This window comes from Rhinolophus hipposideros (genome assembly GCF_964194185.1).
Source record: "Rhinolophus hipposideros genome assembly, chromosome: 5".
In the NCBI taxonomy this organism is placed as follows: domain Eukaryota; kingdom Metazoa; phylum Chordata; class Mammalia; order Chiroptera; family Rhinolophidae; genus Rhinolophus; species Rhinolophus hipposideros.
Window position 1 is genome coordinate 23,077,518 of NC_138051.1, and position 17,731 is coordinate 23,095,248.

General features: G+C 35.5%; 1 protein-coding gene across 2 annotated transcripts in view; it reads left to right on the forward strand.

Annotated features, from left to right (window-relative positions):
• Nucleotides 1-17,731, forward strand: part of PRKD1 (protein kinase D1) — a 301,801-nt gene that overhangs the window by 64,427 nt on the left and 219,643 nt on the right. The window lies entirely within an intron of this gene.

A 17,731-nucleotide genomic window follows, 5' to 3' on the forward strand; every position in this document is an offset into this window, starting at 1 on the left:
TTCACCCAGTAAAAACAAAAACTGAACTTGTCATCCAGTTTTCAATTATATAAGCTAATAAAGGCAGGAAATAGAATATGAGATGGAAAATATTATTTGTGTCCATTAGCACGACCACGTTACTGAGTAAAAGCAATGAATAGTTTTGATCTTTTCATTTTATTTAACTGCTCCAGTATTTCTATAAAATAAATTAATTTTTTTTCCAGTGTGCTGGAGCAGCATTCACAGCATGAGTACATGACACATTTTTAATTAAATGTACTCGTTGGTCCTACATTTGTTTGTATTTATTTTAATTTATCAGATTGTAAACTCATAAATGAGAAAGATAAGTTAGTTCTTCAGAGGAAAAATAAATCGGCCTTAGTATGACATTATGTAACAGAAGATAGTTATTCAGAGCATTTGAAAGCAATGACTCTGGAGTCCACTGCCCGGATGTGACTCTTAGCCCCACCACCTTTGTGACCTTTTGCTAATCATTTAACAGGAATGAGTCCGTTTCTTCCTCCTTAAAATGGGAATGATACTTCATGGGATGTATGGGCATTAATGAGATCATCCTTGTAAAATGAATGTTTAGTAAAGTCCCTAACGCATAATAATTGCTCTATAATGTTAGTAACTTATTATTGTTATTTTAATAAATATGTTACAAGATAGTGCCAATAATATTTAGTGAAATAGAAAACAAAAACAGTGGGAGAAAATTCTATATAAATTGTAAACTAGAAAACAAAGCAATAATTAAGTGTATGCTTCGGTTAATTTGCTTCGTTCTAAGATTGAAGGCTAGCTAAACCAAGAACTTTGTTCACTGTGTGGACTAATGTTGAAGAAAAAGAAATGTGTAATGGAAATACCAGTGATGTTGCACTGCGTGATAGAAACTGGACAGAATTATTTTATACTTATTTTACAATCTAACTCAATGTATACACATAGATACTGAGTCAGAAACTTCTGCAAAGGAAAAAAAAAACACTTGAAAAATCAGGCCTTTATTTCAAAGAAAACAAGAACAGTTAGACAATAGTATGTCAACACAAACTAGATAAATGGTGCAGCTATATTTTTGCCAAATCACAACGTGGATTTATGAGTTCCCCCGAACCAGAACAATGAACAACTGACAGCTTCTGTTGCTAGCAGAGCCAGTTTGATGAAACTGAGAATCCCTGCTTGAAATAAATTCATGTAGTTCAAAACAAATTAAAGTTTTATGAACACATACAATTTAATATTAAAACCCATATAATTAATAGTTAAAGGAAGAATAGGTCTTTTGCTTTAGGAAAGCTGTAGAGAGAGGCAATCCATCAGGGGAAGATAGAGAGGACACACTCTTTCAGAAGAGAGCGTCTTCCTTTGCTCCATATTTTGCCTTGAATAGCGACTCTCCTGAAGGTTTTTCTTTTACTTTTTTTTCCAAACTATTCAGTAATAGGCCTGATGGATAGAAGATAGAGGAATAAAAGAGATTGCTTTTTTATATATGAATTTGAAATTGTTAGAATTCAACAAATAGCAATTTCAATGTATAGGAAGATAAATCAACTGAAGTACAGTTCATTTGGAGATAACTCAACAGATGAATATGCGGTCAGTTGTAAAATAGAATCCTACATTATTCATATTCTTATGCTGAAATGTTTCCTGCTTGATGGGGAAGGAATGGCTGTTCAAATCTGTCTGCTCTGGAAGCAACAATAAATATCTGGCATTATCAGAATCCATTTCCTCTGAGGCACTCTGGCTTTGGTTTGTGAGTAATGGTTTTTATTTCAATAGATATATGGAAGAAAGGAAGTTGCCCATTCCATTTTGGGCCCTGAATGTTAAAATGAACTTTTAGTTTTATAGCTGTTGTGTTTAGGCCCTTGAGAATAGTGTGTGTGAGTGTGTGTGTGTGTGTGTGTGTGTGTGTGTGTGTGTACTTTAGCAGACTTATTATAAAGGAACAGAATTTTGGAGAGCATTTTGCCTAATAAATTATTTTATTTAAAAGAAGAAGGAGATTAGGGACTTATCTATAGTTACACAGCTAATGGCAGGGAGTTACATGTTTAGAACTCCTTAAAGTGCTATTTACTCATCCATATGAATTCCAAAAAACTAATCCAGGATAGAGAAAGCATTCATTAGGTGCCACCTTGCAAAATGGATTGTTTTCAAACTCTATACTTTTGAGGTGTATTTTTAAAAAAATATTTTATAGATAATGAATTATAGGGAAAACACATTTTTGTCCTTATAATTATTTTCTGATATAATCTTCAGTTGTGCATACAGTTTGTACTTCCAACTTCTCTGAAAGCTTAAAAATGTAGATTACCTCAATAGTGATAAGAAAAATGGACTCCAAAGATAGAAGGAAGCATATGTGAAGTATGATACACAGGTACAAACAGGGATAAAATAAAATACCACAGAGGGGCTAATTGATAAAATGTATAATCACATAAGTTGCTGGGATTCTTGTTAATATGGATAATGTAATTTTAATAAAAATGGTAAATATTTTGATATTTTTACTTAAAACAACATCAAATGAAGAGGTAATTCCACATAAAATAAAAAGATGAATTCTGTTTTTTAATAACTAAGGATTTAAATAGTCACCTTGAGGGGCATTTTGCTCAATGCAAAGAAGAAATTAGTCCAGTTCTTATTATTCTCTTAATTTTCTTTGAGGAAGTTCTACATAAGGGTGCCATTTCTAAAAATCTTGGATTTAAAATATAAATGCTCATTTCAATTTGAATTTATTGTGCTAATCAAGAGGAAAAAATAGATAAACTTTACTGTCTCAAAATTGAAGTTTGTGTAAGGATCCTATGAATAAAGCTAAAAGCTAAGTTAGTCTCAGAAAACAACATATGTAACAAATAGAAAAATAATCATAGAAATTAATAAGAGAAATACAAACAAACCAATGGAAGAATGGGTGAATGATAAATGAATTAAAGAAGAGGAAATCTAAATGATTAATATTAATGCAGTAGTACTCAGGGAAATGCATAGACTAAGAATGAGAATACCACTTCATAGCCACTAACAAAATTTAAAAGTTCGGACAATGTGAGTTAGAGAAAATTTACGGGGAGTAGGGTGGGGATAATGGTCTGTATCATGTGTGAAAGTGTGAATTGGTACAATCCCTTTGGAAAAGTATTTGGCCATATCTAGTGAAGCTGGAAATACACAAATATATTGAGCCAGAAACTTCTGCAAATAAGCCCAAAGAGACATGTACAAATATGTTCAGTATAGCATGGTTTGTTATGATGGAAAACAAAAACAACTTAAATAATAATATGGTATATTCACAGGGTGCATGTAACTAGAAATTTAAAATAATGACTTGGACATACATAGACTACAAAGACAGATCCCCCAAACATAATTTTGAGTGACAAAGCAATATATTTACAGTGTACAATGTGGGACAATTAAGTTCACGAACTTATCCTAGGAAAAGTGCTACATACCTCATTGTTGAATATCACTATGGTCACCTTCGAAGCACTCCCCTTGGGAAGCTATGCACTGACACCAGCGCCTAGTCCACCCTTCAAAGCAATTTTGGAATTCTTTTTCTGGAATGGCTGTCCAAGCTGTTGTCATATTACCCATGATGTCCTGAATGTCATCAAAATGTCTTCCTTTCAATATTTTCTTCATCTTCGGATAAAGAAGGAAGTCATTGGGAGCCAGATCAGGTGAGTAGGGATATGTATGTTCCAATACAGTTATTTGTTTACTGGCTAAACTCCCTCACAGACAGTGCTGTGTGAGCTGGTGCATTGTCGTGATGCAAGAGCCATGAATTGTTGGCGAAAAGTTTAGGTCGTGTAACTTTTTCACGCAGCCTTTTCAGCACTTCTAAATAGTGAACTTGGTTAACTATTTATCCAGTTGGTACAAATTCATAATGGATAATCCCTTTGACATCAAAAAAAGATTAGCAGCATCATTGCCCCAAGTTTGCGAACTTAATTGCCTGCCCTCATATAACATGTACATAAATAAAAAATAATTCTACATATGTCAGTCATGAAGTCCAATAATAAGTGATTATTTAACAATCATTGAATGATTGAAGCATGGGCTGGAAGAGTGCACAGCAGATTTAGGAAGGGGTAGAAACACATGAGGAGAACAAATGAGACTAAAAAATTGAAAACCCCTACACAGAATGAGAAAGAAAAGGCATTTGAATGACCAGTGGACTGTGAAAGAGAAATACTAGGTTTAGTTCTCATTCTGCTACTAATTTAACTGTGATCGTAATCTGTCTGGCCTCAGTTTTGTTATCTACAAAACAAGACGATTTTATTAGGCCATCTTAAATGTTTCTTCCAAACTTGAACATTGTATGAGCTTTGTAGCTGTGTGACACTAGGCCTTTTTTGTAAACATTTTTTGTGTCAGTTTACTCATTTGCGGACTAATAGTAGTACCTACTAATACGGTTGCTTTGAAGAGTATATGAGATAATCCATTTAGAGCCCTCAAGTCTGTGCCTGTCACTGATTATCACTCAATAAATGTAAGCAACTGCAGCCATGATGTTCAAGTTTAATTTCATGAAACACTTCAATTATGGGATCCTTGAATTATAAACAATATTTTCTTCTTTAGAGACTTTATATAGCACATTTTTGCAGGATGTTACAATGAACTTGGTATATTTAGGACTCCAGGGACTTGTATCTCACATAAAATAAGATGGTCCTAATTTTTTGGAATGTTGGTTAGATTGTAGTTTTTAATCTGGAAAGAAAAAGAATGTAGTATATATGAAATAGGAAAAACATTAAAGATTTTGTTATATGTAATTTTTTTCTATATATTCATTGGAAGGTAGACTGCTTGAACTAGTATGTTCTTTATGAAATTTGCTGATTGTTATGGTTAAATATGTACACACTTGAGGAAGACTGCAAAGCTATTTTATTGAGAAAACAGCATTTAATCCTTTAATCTGAGAATGGAGACTCAGAGTACTTCCGGTGTAGACCTGACTTAATTTTTAGATATAATTCAGTAAAATATAGATTTCTTAAATGAAAGGATTTGACAATGTGCACAATTTAATTGTACAAAGCCAAACTCCACTCTGAATGTCTTCTTGGCAAATGAAAGCCCATTACGGCATGTTTCAATACAGTGCAGGGGTGGAAGGAGGGGAGGGAGGGAGGGAAAATTTGTAGTGCACTGTATCTACTTTATGGCTACTGATTTTAAACAAATTTCAGATTACCCTTATTGTCTAATCATATGTTTGGGAGGATGGGCTATTTATGAGATGTTAGCTTTCCAGATGCTCGAACAATGTGCTTTAAATGCCGTATTCATAAACCAGCCCCCCAAATGCAGCAGATTAGCTGTTTCTAATCTTTGAATTCAGAACAAATGTTAGAGAAAGGAACACATGCAGAGCTGTGTAGTCTCTATTACCTCATTAAAATGTATTTATAAATGAAGTAGACAGAGGAGCAAATGTCTGCACAAAACATTGCTACTTCATTAATATTTTATTACAAAAGCACTTTCTATGAAATCTGCCATCCTAAAGGAAATAAGTGAATCAGTTGTCTTTCATTTTTTGTTTTGTTTATTTTTCCTAAAATGCAAACGCAAGTTTAACAAAAAATTAGCAATGAGTTTGAACTTAGTGAAATTAAACAAAAAAAAAGTAGCATGTGACTAGGAACAACATCTGGTTCAAAGTATATAGAATGCTAGGATTTAAGTGGGGAAATTGAACTTGAACGGGGTTCTCTTTTTTTTAAATGGATGAGGTTTCTGTTAGTGGAGAAATAGTGTTATGATGAACTTCATGTCTAAGGGTAGTTCCTTAGAAGATTTCTTATTATATCAAGAGTAGCTAGAAACAGCAAACAAATATACAAACAAACCTTGTTTTCCCCTCCAAATTAGAAATTTTGGTAAAAATACTGCGATTTAAAAAAACACTTAAAAAGTTTTTTTTTTTAAAAGGGAGTGAAAATACTCTTTGTATGACACTAGAATGATAGATACATGTCATTGTACATTATACATAAACATATTTATAACCCATAGAATGTACCCTAAGTTAAACTGTGGACTTCGGGTGATAATGATTTGTCAACATTCATCAACTGTAGCAATTGTGGGTTCATCAACTGTAGCAAATGTACCACTCAGGTAAGGGATGCTGGTACTGGGGGAGGCTATGCAGGTGTGAAGGCAGGGGGATATGGGAAATCTCCGTACCTTCTCAGGTTTGCTGTGAACCTAAAGCATCTCAAAAATTAAATCTTGAAATGAAAAAAAAGTGAAAAATAAAAGCACACTGTGACACTCTTTCCCGGTTAATTTATAAAAGGCAGTTTATTTTGGATCCTACTTGAGAGATCTGATAATGAATTACCTAAAAGATCTTGTGATGGATCTTATTTGTTTTAAAGATGAACCTTAATCCAGTTGTGTATTGCTATATAAAAAAATCACCCCAAAACTTAGTGACATGAACAAATTTTTTTTCATTAATAGATTGTATAGGTCAGGATTAAAAAGGACACAGGGAACTTTTTTTGTGTGTGTCTCTATTCCATGAGTCGGGGTCTCAGCTAGGAACAGTTGAATGGCTTGGGGCCAGAATCATCTGGCAGCTTCTTCAGTCCCTTGTCTGGCTCCTGGATAGGACACCATGGCAACTGGTTTCCAAGTGGGGCCTCCTAATGGGGAGAATCCCAAGAGGGAGAATTCCAAGAATGCCAGAGAAGGTCCATTGGGCAGTTACACACCAGTATTCCCACTGCACTCTGTTGGTTGATGCAATAACAATCATGTCTGGATTTCAGGGAAAGGGATGCAGACCCCACTTCTTGGTGGGGCAGTGTTGACAGAATTTTGGTGGTCCTATTCGGAAAGTTAGGGTTTATAAACAGTCCAATCTTTAAAATCCTACTTGATAGAGCATGACTAAAATTAGTAAATCAAACTATGTCATTATCCCTTTTAAACTCTTTAATAACTACACTCGAGGATTAGTCTATATATACCTTTTTATAAACTTATCAACAATCTTTCATGATCTGCCCCATATTTATTTCTCATTCTCGATCCTCTTGAAATTTATGCTACTTTTATCAGAGTGAATTCCCCTGCTTCACAGCAGTGACTACACACCTACACACACACACACACACACACACACACAAATACATACATGCATATACACATGTTCAAAGGTATGACTTTTTGCCTGATCAATATCTACCTCTTACTGTATGTCAAGTGTTAATTCACATAACACTTTTTCAGACCATATACAGGCCATACATATTCATTTCTATGTATACCTCTGTCATAGCACTCATGACATTGTAGAGAAACAATTTTTTTTGTATATTATTTTCTCCTTTGGGCTACGTTAAGTCTTTATCCTTATTTCACCAGGAAATGCCTACCACATGTCCTGGCACAGATAAACAGAAAAATCTCTCTTCTGAAACTCAGAAAAGCACACATCTTTTAATTCCTCATTAAGGAAAACTGGAAGCCCACTAGATTTTAGAATCAAAAGCATTATTTTCCTTTGGAAAATTGTCATACTGAATAAAATTTTTAAGCATGGTATTCCAATCCTCCCATGGAATACAGCATTAATCTGAAAGGATCCTGTGTTGAAGTGATTAATTCCCTGGATTTTTCAGTGTGTATACACACACACACACACACACACACACACACACACACACGTGAATGCCTACTGAGTTAGCATTCAGTTGGACTAAATAATATGTTATCATTGCTGACAAATGTTGGGATATTTGCAATCACAAGGCTATAATTAAAACAAAACAAGACAAAACAAAACAAACCTGAGCTAGACACATCTTAAATATCTACCTAGGGATTTCATGTGCCCAATGGTGTAACTATCTCCAAATCACTGGCCTAGAATGGCAACCAGTTAAAGAATGTACTTAGCTAACAGGGTTTCTGGTAGAATAAATTCATCAGTATGGTGAATAAATTTTCTGCACATTAATATATTCTGTTGATGTCAGTCAAGTTATTTGTTTTCAAATAATATTTTGACAGGTCATTTGATACATAGGTTATAATTGGAGAGCCTAACGTTATTGGTAGAGGGCCCTGAACAGAAAATGTCATTGACTCTAAAATGATATCCTGCTACAACAGTTAAGTTTGCGAACTTGCCACCGTGCACTTACATTGGCAGCACTGTACAAACAGCTCATAACCTCGGTATATCTGTGTCTCACAGCCATGTTCCTGTCAATGTGTGGCAGTGTCTTGCTGAGTGGTGTTCATTATTGTTGTTGCTTCATTATTGTTGTTGATTTTGTGTGCCATCACGAGAATGTCTGAGCCTGAATTGGGGCAATGAACAAACATTCAATTTCTTGTTAAACTTGGCAAGAGTGTAAGTGAAATCAGGGACATGTTAGTCTAAGTTTATGGGGATAATGACGTGAAGAAAACAGCAGTACACAAATGGATTAAATGTCTTTCTGAGGGGAGAGAATGCATCAATGATGAAGATAGGTCAGGGTGGCCAGTAATGAGCAGAACTGATGAAAACATTGCAAAAATTCATGAAATTGTGCATCAGAATTGTTGCTGACTGTGAGAAGCATAGCAGACCAAGTAAACATCAATAGAGAAACAGGAAAATCTTAACTGAAAATCTCAGCATGAGAAAGGTATGTGCAAATGTGGTCCTGAAGTTATTCACCGATGGACAAAAGCAAAGGAGAGTTGAAGTTTGCTAAGATCTTTTGGAGAGGCAAGACGATATTTTGGGACGTATTATCACTGGTGATGAAACATGGGTGTACCAATATGACCCTGAAACAAAGCATCAAAGTGCACAACAGAAGTCAGCCAATTCTCCAAGACCAAAAAATTCTGTCAGTCCAAATCAAGAATTAAAACTTTGTTGCTAACCTTTTTTGATATCAGAGTGATTATTCATTATGAATTTGTACCACCTGGACAAACAGTTAACCAAGGGTACTATTTGGAAGTACAGAAAAAGCTGCGTGAAAAAGTTAGACGACCTGAACTTTTCGCCAATTCCTGGCTCTTCCATCATGGCAATGCACCAGCCCACAGGGCACTGTCTGTGAGGAAGTTTTTAGCCAGTAAACAAATAACTGTATTGGAACACCCTCCCTACTCACCTGATCTGGCTCCCAATGACTTCTTTCTTTATCAGAAAATAAAGGAAATTTTGAAAGGAAGACATTTTGATGACATTCATGACATCAGGGTAATACTATGACAGCTCTGATGGCCTTTCCAGGAAAAGAGTTCCAAAATTGCTTTGAAGGGTGGACTAGGCGCTGGCATCAGTGCATAGCTTCCCAGGGGGAGTACTTCAAAGGTGACTGTAGTGATATTCAGCACTGAGGTATGTAGCACTTTTTCTAGGATGAGTTTGTGAATTTAATTGCAGACCTCATAGATCTCATTTAGGAGAGGAGAAAAGGGGCCACCATGTTTTGGTGCTACTTAAAAAATGGTGGTTGGGGCTTTGAAGGGGAATGGGAGAATTAAGAATCAAGTTTATTTTTAAAATCATTTTGGTTCAGAATAATGAAATGTAGTTTCCTACCTTTAATTTTAATAAATGGAAAATTTTGAAAGCTTGTTTTGGAAACTTGGACAAAACATTATTTAGCTTAGTCTGCTACCACTAAGTTTAATCCTTGTAGACTTTGGCACAAGGTAGCAAGTGTGACAGAGGCTGTTTCTCTGAAATGAATAAAGGAACATTAGAACATTTGGGTCCTATTATTTCCATTTAAGAACTTTTCAAATACAGAGTTGCTACACCTTCACCTTAGCTGATAACTCACTTAAAATTCAGACAAACTGAATAAAAAATGCAAGAGCCTCAAGCACTGCATTCCTGCTGTGCATATTCTGAATCTCCTGAATGCATGCAGTGTGTGTCCAAAGAATGTGTCAGTTTATGGAGGACTGGGGGAGTTTCTAAGGCTTAACCTCAGAGTTCTCAAATCGAACATTTGGAGAGCCAAAATACACAATGGAAAATACACCCAATCTTGCAGTTTCCGGTTAGGAATGGGCTCCTGTTTCTTCAACTTCAGCAGGTAGCTATTCATCATTAAGATGAAAAATGTTTGTTAATGTGAATGTGATATTTTGGAATGTTTAAAATTGGGAATCAAAGACTAAAACCTTTTTTTTTTTCCTCTTCCATCAACATCTAATAATGGTCTCATCTTAATATTTCTGTCCACTGACCTGTTACTTTAAGAGCTATAGAAAAGTGGACTTGACTGACTTCCTTTTTATGTCAACTGTTGGGTTATGTAAAGTGAAAGTGCCCCACTAAAGAGAGTTTAGTGTTTGATCCAGTTTACTAGAGAGTAATGTGGTATTCATTTAGTGATTTTGTTGTAACCATCAATGTGATGGGATAAGGACCTGAGTCTTTTAAAATTATGAGCTTTGTTTACATTTATTAATCAGACATATACTTTGAATATATCTGCATTTAAATGGCTCTTTCTTTTGCATTATTCTATGAACCCATAAGCTATGGAAGTAACTAGCATTAAAAATAGCTAATGAATCCACTTGCACTATTTGCTTGAAATGGGGTATTTGTGACACTCCTGTTTACACACTGGCAAGTAGTCATTGAAATGTAAACCACACACACATGCATAACGGAAAATTATGGAATTCCCTAATGGTGTTGTCATTTACGGTATCAAAATGGAAAGTCAGGAAGGAAGGTAATATTTAGTTAGTGCTAGGCTTAGTTTATTCACATCCTTTATGCAGTTATTTCCATCTGGATTCTCAGCAAGGTCAAGTAACTTGTTGAAGATCACCCAGCCTGTAAGTCTGGGAATTCAGGTCTATTTGAATTCAAATGTGACTTTTAAACTTGACTGTTTCCAATCTTGGATTAGTCTTTTGTAAATTTCCTTTTGGAATAACTTTAAAATTTCCTTAGAGAATATACATTTTTTTGATATCAATTATTCACGGAAATATCCGGCTCTTCTTTAGTCAGAGGTCCCCTTAAGAATGTTATGGGACTGAACCAAGAACTGTGGATGTATTTTCTTAGTAGCAAGAATCAGTAAAGAATATGCTTTTTGCATCCTAGCTACTAGTGAGATATTCCTTAAACACAATAGTTTCCAGATATGCATGAACAAAACCCAGGATTCTGTACTTAGAGCAACATTTAAAAAAATGTTGATGAAAATCTAGATACTATGTACCTAAAGTAAAGGGCAAAACATTAACTGCCTCCAAACATAGTGATTGCTTTCTTCCTTTGGAAGCTAAGGATCTCTCAACATGAGATTTTATTTATAAACAGAACTGTTTTTCTTGCAGGAGGTTCATTGTAAGGTCACCTTTTTTGACTGTCCAGATTGAAGCACTGAAATAATTATTGCCCTATTACCATGCTTTGTCCAGTGACAAAGCCATTTTGGATCTGAGCTTTTATTTACTGACTTAGGAAGACATGAAGATTGACCTAAGAGAAATAGTCAGAAATTGAAAACGAAGGTTGTGCAATGCACATATGGTAAAATGCAGATAATTTCTGGATAAAAACAAACGAAAACACTCAATAAATTCTTTATAAATCATATCTACATCACTTATTTTGAAGCTATGAGACTTGATCTGTGACTGATTTTTTTTTATAGCTCACGTATAATGAATACTTGTAGCCAAATGACTGTGTATTATTTATTCAAATGATTGTACAAGAAAATCAGATCGCATTCTATAGTGACCTGGGAAGCCAAGAACATTGAAGATCTGGTCAGTAATTAATCATGAAATTAAAAAAAAAAAATCACAAAAAAATTTACATAGAAAACAAATTGGTTCATGGAGTTAGTTGTAAAATCCGGTTGCTAGGCAGTTACTGATTACAGGTATCACCGTTTCTGTGAGAGGGCAGATGATTGCACCAGACTGGGGGTTGCTGTGGCTGATGAAGGCAAAGTGTTTTATAAGGTTGCTCTGACTGTGAAGGCTGTGTGTTTGAGGAGGAGGTGTGGGTGTATGTGTGCACATGCATGCCCTCACATGAACATCAGTAGACATTCCATGGAGACGATGCTCATTGTTTAACCCAGAATCTCTTGGCATTGTTATGTTACAATCAAAAGTTTGCATTATTCTAGCCATGACCCATTGTAATATTTTTCCCATCAATAATTTTTAAAAAAGGGTGAATGCATCCCGTAATTAGTTGTGAACGTGTTATTCTTTGTGTTGTTTTCTAAGCTCTGAATGCTATACAGGTTCTATTATGTCCATGATTATGCTTTAATTTAAAATAAATTCCTTTCTTTAATTTTGCAGTTTAATGTCTAAGGAGAGAGTGAATAGACTGAGAACTTAACTCAAACTATATCTGAACTTAAAGTCACTGTCTTATTCAAATATAGTAGAAAACTGGGGCTAGCATAATAGAGGTATACCTCAAGATATTGTAGGTTTAATTTCAGACCAACGCAATAAAGCAAGTATCATAATAAAGCAAGTCACAGATTTTTTTTGATTTCCCCGTGCATGTAAAATATATGTTTACACTAGACTGTAGTCTATTAAGTGTGCAATAGCATTATGCCTGAAAAATCAATGTACAGACCTTAATTTAAAAAATACTTTATTGCTAAAAAATGCTAACCATCATCTGAGTCTTCAGCAAGTTATAACCTTTTTTGCTGGTGGAGTGTCTTACCTCCATGTTGATGGCTGCTGACCGATCATGCTGGTGGTTGCTGAAGGTTGCAGTGGTTGTGGCAAATCCTTAAAATAAGACAGCAGTGAAACTTAATGAATTGAATGACTCTTCCTTTCACAAACAATTTCTTTGTAACACGTGATGCTGTTGAACAGCATGTTCCCCACAGTAGAACTTCCAAATTGGAGTCAGTCCTCTCAAACCCTACCATTGCTTTATCAACCAAGTTTGTGTAATATTCTAAATCCTTTGTTGTCATTTCAACAGCATCTCCACCAGGAGTAGATTCCATCTCAAGAAACCACTTTCTTTGCTCATCTATAAGAAGCAACTCCTCATCCATTAAAGTTTTATTAGGAGATGGCAGAAGTTCAGTCACATCTTCAGGCTCCACTTCTAATTCTAGTTCTCTTGCTATTTCCACCACATCTGCAGTTACTCCTCTGAAGTCTTGAACTCCTCAAGGTCATCCATCAGTGTTGGAATCAACCGCTTCCAAACTCCTTTTAATGTTGATATTTGACCTATTCCCATGAGTCACGAATATTCTTAATGGCATCTAGAATGGTGAGTCCTTTCTAGAAGGTTTTCAATTTACTTTGACTAGATCCATCAGAGGAGTCACTTTGTGGCAGTTATAGCCGTACAAAATGTAGTTCTTAAATACTAAGAGTTGAAAGTCAAAATTACTCCACCCATGGGCTGCAGAATGTATGTTGAGTTACCAGGCATGAAAACAACATTAATCTCATTGTACATCTTTCTCATTGCTCTTGGATGACCAGGTGCATTGTCAATGAGCAGTAGTATTTTGAATGGAATCTTTTTTTCTGAGTAGTAGGTTTCAGAAGTGGGCTACAAATGTTTAGTAAACTAAGTTGTAAACAGATGTACTGTCATCCAGGCTTTGTTATATTTATTGAGCACGGGCAGCGTATATTTAGCATACTTCTTAAAGGCCCGAGGATTTTCAGAATGTTAAATAAGCATCGCTTCAAGTCACCAGCTGTATTAGCTTCTAATAAATGAGTCAGCCTGTCCTATGAAGCTTTGAAGCTTCTCTCTAGCTATGAAAGTCCCAGATGGCATCTTCTTCCAATATAAGGCTATTTGGTTTACATTGAAAATCTGTTGTTTATTGTAGATATCTTCATTAATTATCTTAGCTAGACCTTCTGGATAACTTGCTGTAGCTTCTATATCAGCACATGCTGCTTCGCTTTGAAATTTTATGTTATGAAGATGTTTTCTTTCCTTAAACTTCATGAACCAACCTCTGCTAGCTTCAAACTCTTCTGCAGCTTCCTCACCTCTCTCAGCCTTCACAAAATTGAAGAGACACAGGACTTTGCTCCTAGGCTACAGGTTAAGGGAATGTTGTGGGTTATTTGATCTATCCAGACCACTAACACTTTTCTCCATCGCAGCCATAAGTCTGTTTCACTTTTGTTTCATTCACGTATTCACTGGAGTAGTACTTTTAGTCTTCTTCAAGAAGTTTTCCTTTGACTTCACTGCTTGGCTAACTGTTGTGTGCAAGAGACCTAGCTTTTGATACATCTCACCTTTCGACATGCCTTCCTCATTAAGCTTCATTATTTCTAGCTTTTGATTTAAAGTGAGAGATGTGTGACTCTTTTCACTTGAACACTTACAGGCCATTGTAGGGTTATTGATTAGCCTAATTTCAATATAGTTGTCTCAAGGAATAGGGAGGCCTGAAGAGAAGGAGAGAGACGGGGGAATGTCTGGTCGATGGAGCAGTCAGAATACACACAACATTCATTGATTAAGTTCATCGTCTTATAAGGACTCGGTTTGTAGTGCCCCAAAACAATTACAATAGTAACATCAAAGATCACTGGTCACAGATCATCATAACAAATATAATAATGAAAACGTTTTAAATGTTGTGAGAATTATCAACATGTGACACAGAGACACAAAATGAGCAAATGCTATTGGAAAAATGGTGCCATAGACTTGCTGACACAGGATTGCCACAAACCTTTAATTTATAAAAAATGCAATATTGTAAATATCACAATAAAGCGAAGCACAATAAAACGAGGTGTGCCTGTCATCCAGATCTAGCAAAGCATCTGATGTCTAATAGGCTTCAGTGAATGTGTGCTGAATGGTGATTGAACTGTGGTTACTGGGTGCCTAACCCGTACGCAAGTACCATGTAATACCGGTTACCACATAACTCTCTTCTCATTCTTCTTCCTTCTCTTGGCTTATTTTCTTTCTGATCATCTTTAAACATCTATTTTTCACTGTCTTCACAATCTTCTTTAGAGAACACAAGAAACGTATTTTGTATTTAATCACCATCAACCTGACCCTAGCATCTTTACCTTTGCCCTAACTTCTCTCCTGAACTTCAGTGTATTTCACATAATCCTAAATTCTGTATCGAACATCTCTAAGCATACTGTGCTGGTACTTCAAACTCAATATGTTCAAAGTTGACCTCATTGTTTCCCCTTTTCCTTCATCACGGTAATGACCCCAAAGTATAATCTACGCATAGAAAGCTTCATCATCTTAACCCCCACCCCCACCATGTCTCATTATACACAACCAGTTGGTTGCTGAGCCCTACCCATTCTGCTTCCTTAAATGTCTTTTTTCTTGTTGATGTAATTTCAGTTCAAGCTCTGATCACACTTGTAGACTGTCGCAATTACATGTGAACATGTGATATCACACCCATCTTTGCTTGATAATTCATGCTCGACATGTCAACCAGAATTATCATTCCATGACAAACAGTTCATCATTTAAATTTTCCTGCTGAAAATATTCTGCCATTCCCTCCATAGGATTACCTTGTAGTACCATGGCCTGTTATACAAGGCTATCAGGATATGGCTGTAACTGGTTTTACCTCCCTCATTATCCACACCTCCCAGGAGATGCTGTGCTCCCAGCCATACTGATCCCCTTAAGTTCAGTGCAAACAGCTTACACTTTCATGACTCTAGTTGTTAGTTGTTTTTACCTAGAATTCCTTTCTCACCTCTTTTCCTGTCAGCTGGGGGAGTACGTACTTACTCATCCTTAAGGTTCCTTTCTCTGACACAGAGTAAATACTTACTGAACAACTGAATAAAGCTAATTCTCAGGTGTCCACTGAATCCTTCTCAGAACACTTGAAACACACCTTTCTTGCAGCAGCATTCCATAGATTCTATTGCAATCATATAATTATATGTCTTTTTCTCCTTGAATTGTGATTACCTTAATATTAGTGCCAAAGCATGTATTTCTCTTTCTAGCACATAGCCTCGTGTCTGCACATAATAGGCTGTAAGCAAATATTTAGTAAGTTAGACCACCATTAGAGTTGTACCAGAAGGCATTGCTTCTAGATCAGTCATGCGGATGAAGCTTATTTCTAGGGCTGATCTCTGGTGGCTTTGAAATTGTACAACCATTGTGTTTAGAGTAGATGTGTTTCACTTCATCATGGAGACTGAGTTTATAGTGTCTGAGGAACTGGAGTGTAGCCAGGAGTGCCTTTTTGTAGAGACCTTAACTTTAGAAATGACTGGCAGTCTGTGTGGACCAAGGTCATCATAGACTTGAATGTCCGTGATCGTCCACAGCATAGCGTTAATACCATGAGGGCATGCATGACGGACTTTGTGTGTCTGTGTCCTGTAATGAGTGGGGTTAGTTCCCACCGCTGGTTCAAGTCAACAGTTTTTCAGTGGTGTTGTTTTCATTTTTTATTTGGAAATAATTTCAAATACACAGAAAGTTTGCAAACAACAAAAATAATACAGAGAATACTGCTCTTTGACCCAGATTTACCTACACATTTCACCCCATTCGCTTTATCATTTTTGTGCTCTCTCCATTATTCTCAGGCTTTCTTTCCTTGAACCATCTGAGGACGGACGCTGCATACCATGGCCCTTTGCATCCACCTGCTTCAATGTATATTTCCTAAGGAGAGTTTATTCTTTTATATAACTAGAGTATAATTATCAACCTAAATAAATGTATTACTGATAAAGTATTTTATCATTCGTATTACATTTTTATCAGCTGAGTCAATAAGTTCCTTTAGAGTACCCCTTCACCCCCACCCCTCCAGTGCAGGATCCATCCTATGGTCAGGTATTCCATTTGGTCCTTATGTCTCTTTATCCTCCTTTAATGTGGATATTTTCACAGGCTTTCTTTGTATTTTACAACATTGACTTTTAAAGAATGTAGGGTACCCCACCTCCCCCTTGTTTTTTAGTACAGCATTCCTTATTTTGGAGTTTTATGTGTCAGTAGATTTTGCTTAATCATTTTTTTTCCTTAAACTAACGAATAGTTGGATTTGAGCTAGTAGGTTATTACATCTAATAATTACTGCATTAAAACTGTTAATACATAATTTTCTTTGAGTAAATTGGTATTACCTGTGGAACTTCACACAGAAATTAAGCAGATCCTTAAAACAATGTTTACATCCAAAAGAAGTAGATTGAATAAACCAACTTTTGGTAAGTAAGTAGGTTCTTTGTGGTACTGCAAGAAAAGGAATAAAAAGCCTACTGTTGGGTTTTCCTCGATACTAAAACTGAACAGAAATAATTGTATTGGAGAACAAGTAAATGTTTTGTTTTATTTTGAAATAAAATAATGTGTTTCAAATCAAATATTCATTTCAGTATTTTGAAATTTTGAATGCCAAGAATATTTATTTCACCTTCAGTTCCATATGTTGACCAATTGATGCTAAGTCTTTGAATAAAAGCTTTTACTGTTATTTTGAGCAAAGTGCAATTTTGACTATAGGTACTTATAAATTAATTCCTTGGAGAATAAAATCCTGAAGGTATTAAAGCATGATACATGAATAGTTAATAGATAACAAATATTTAGAATGTTTAAACAAGAAAGTAAATTAGCATCGAATTAAATAAGCTTCTGTGGGCATTT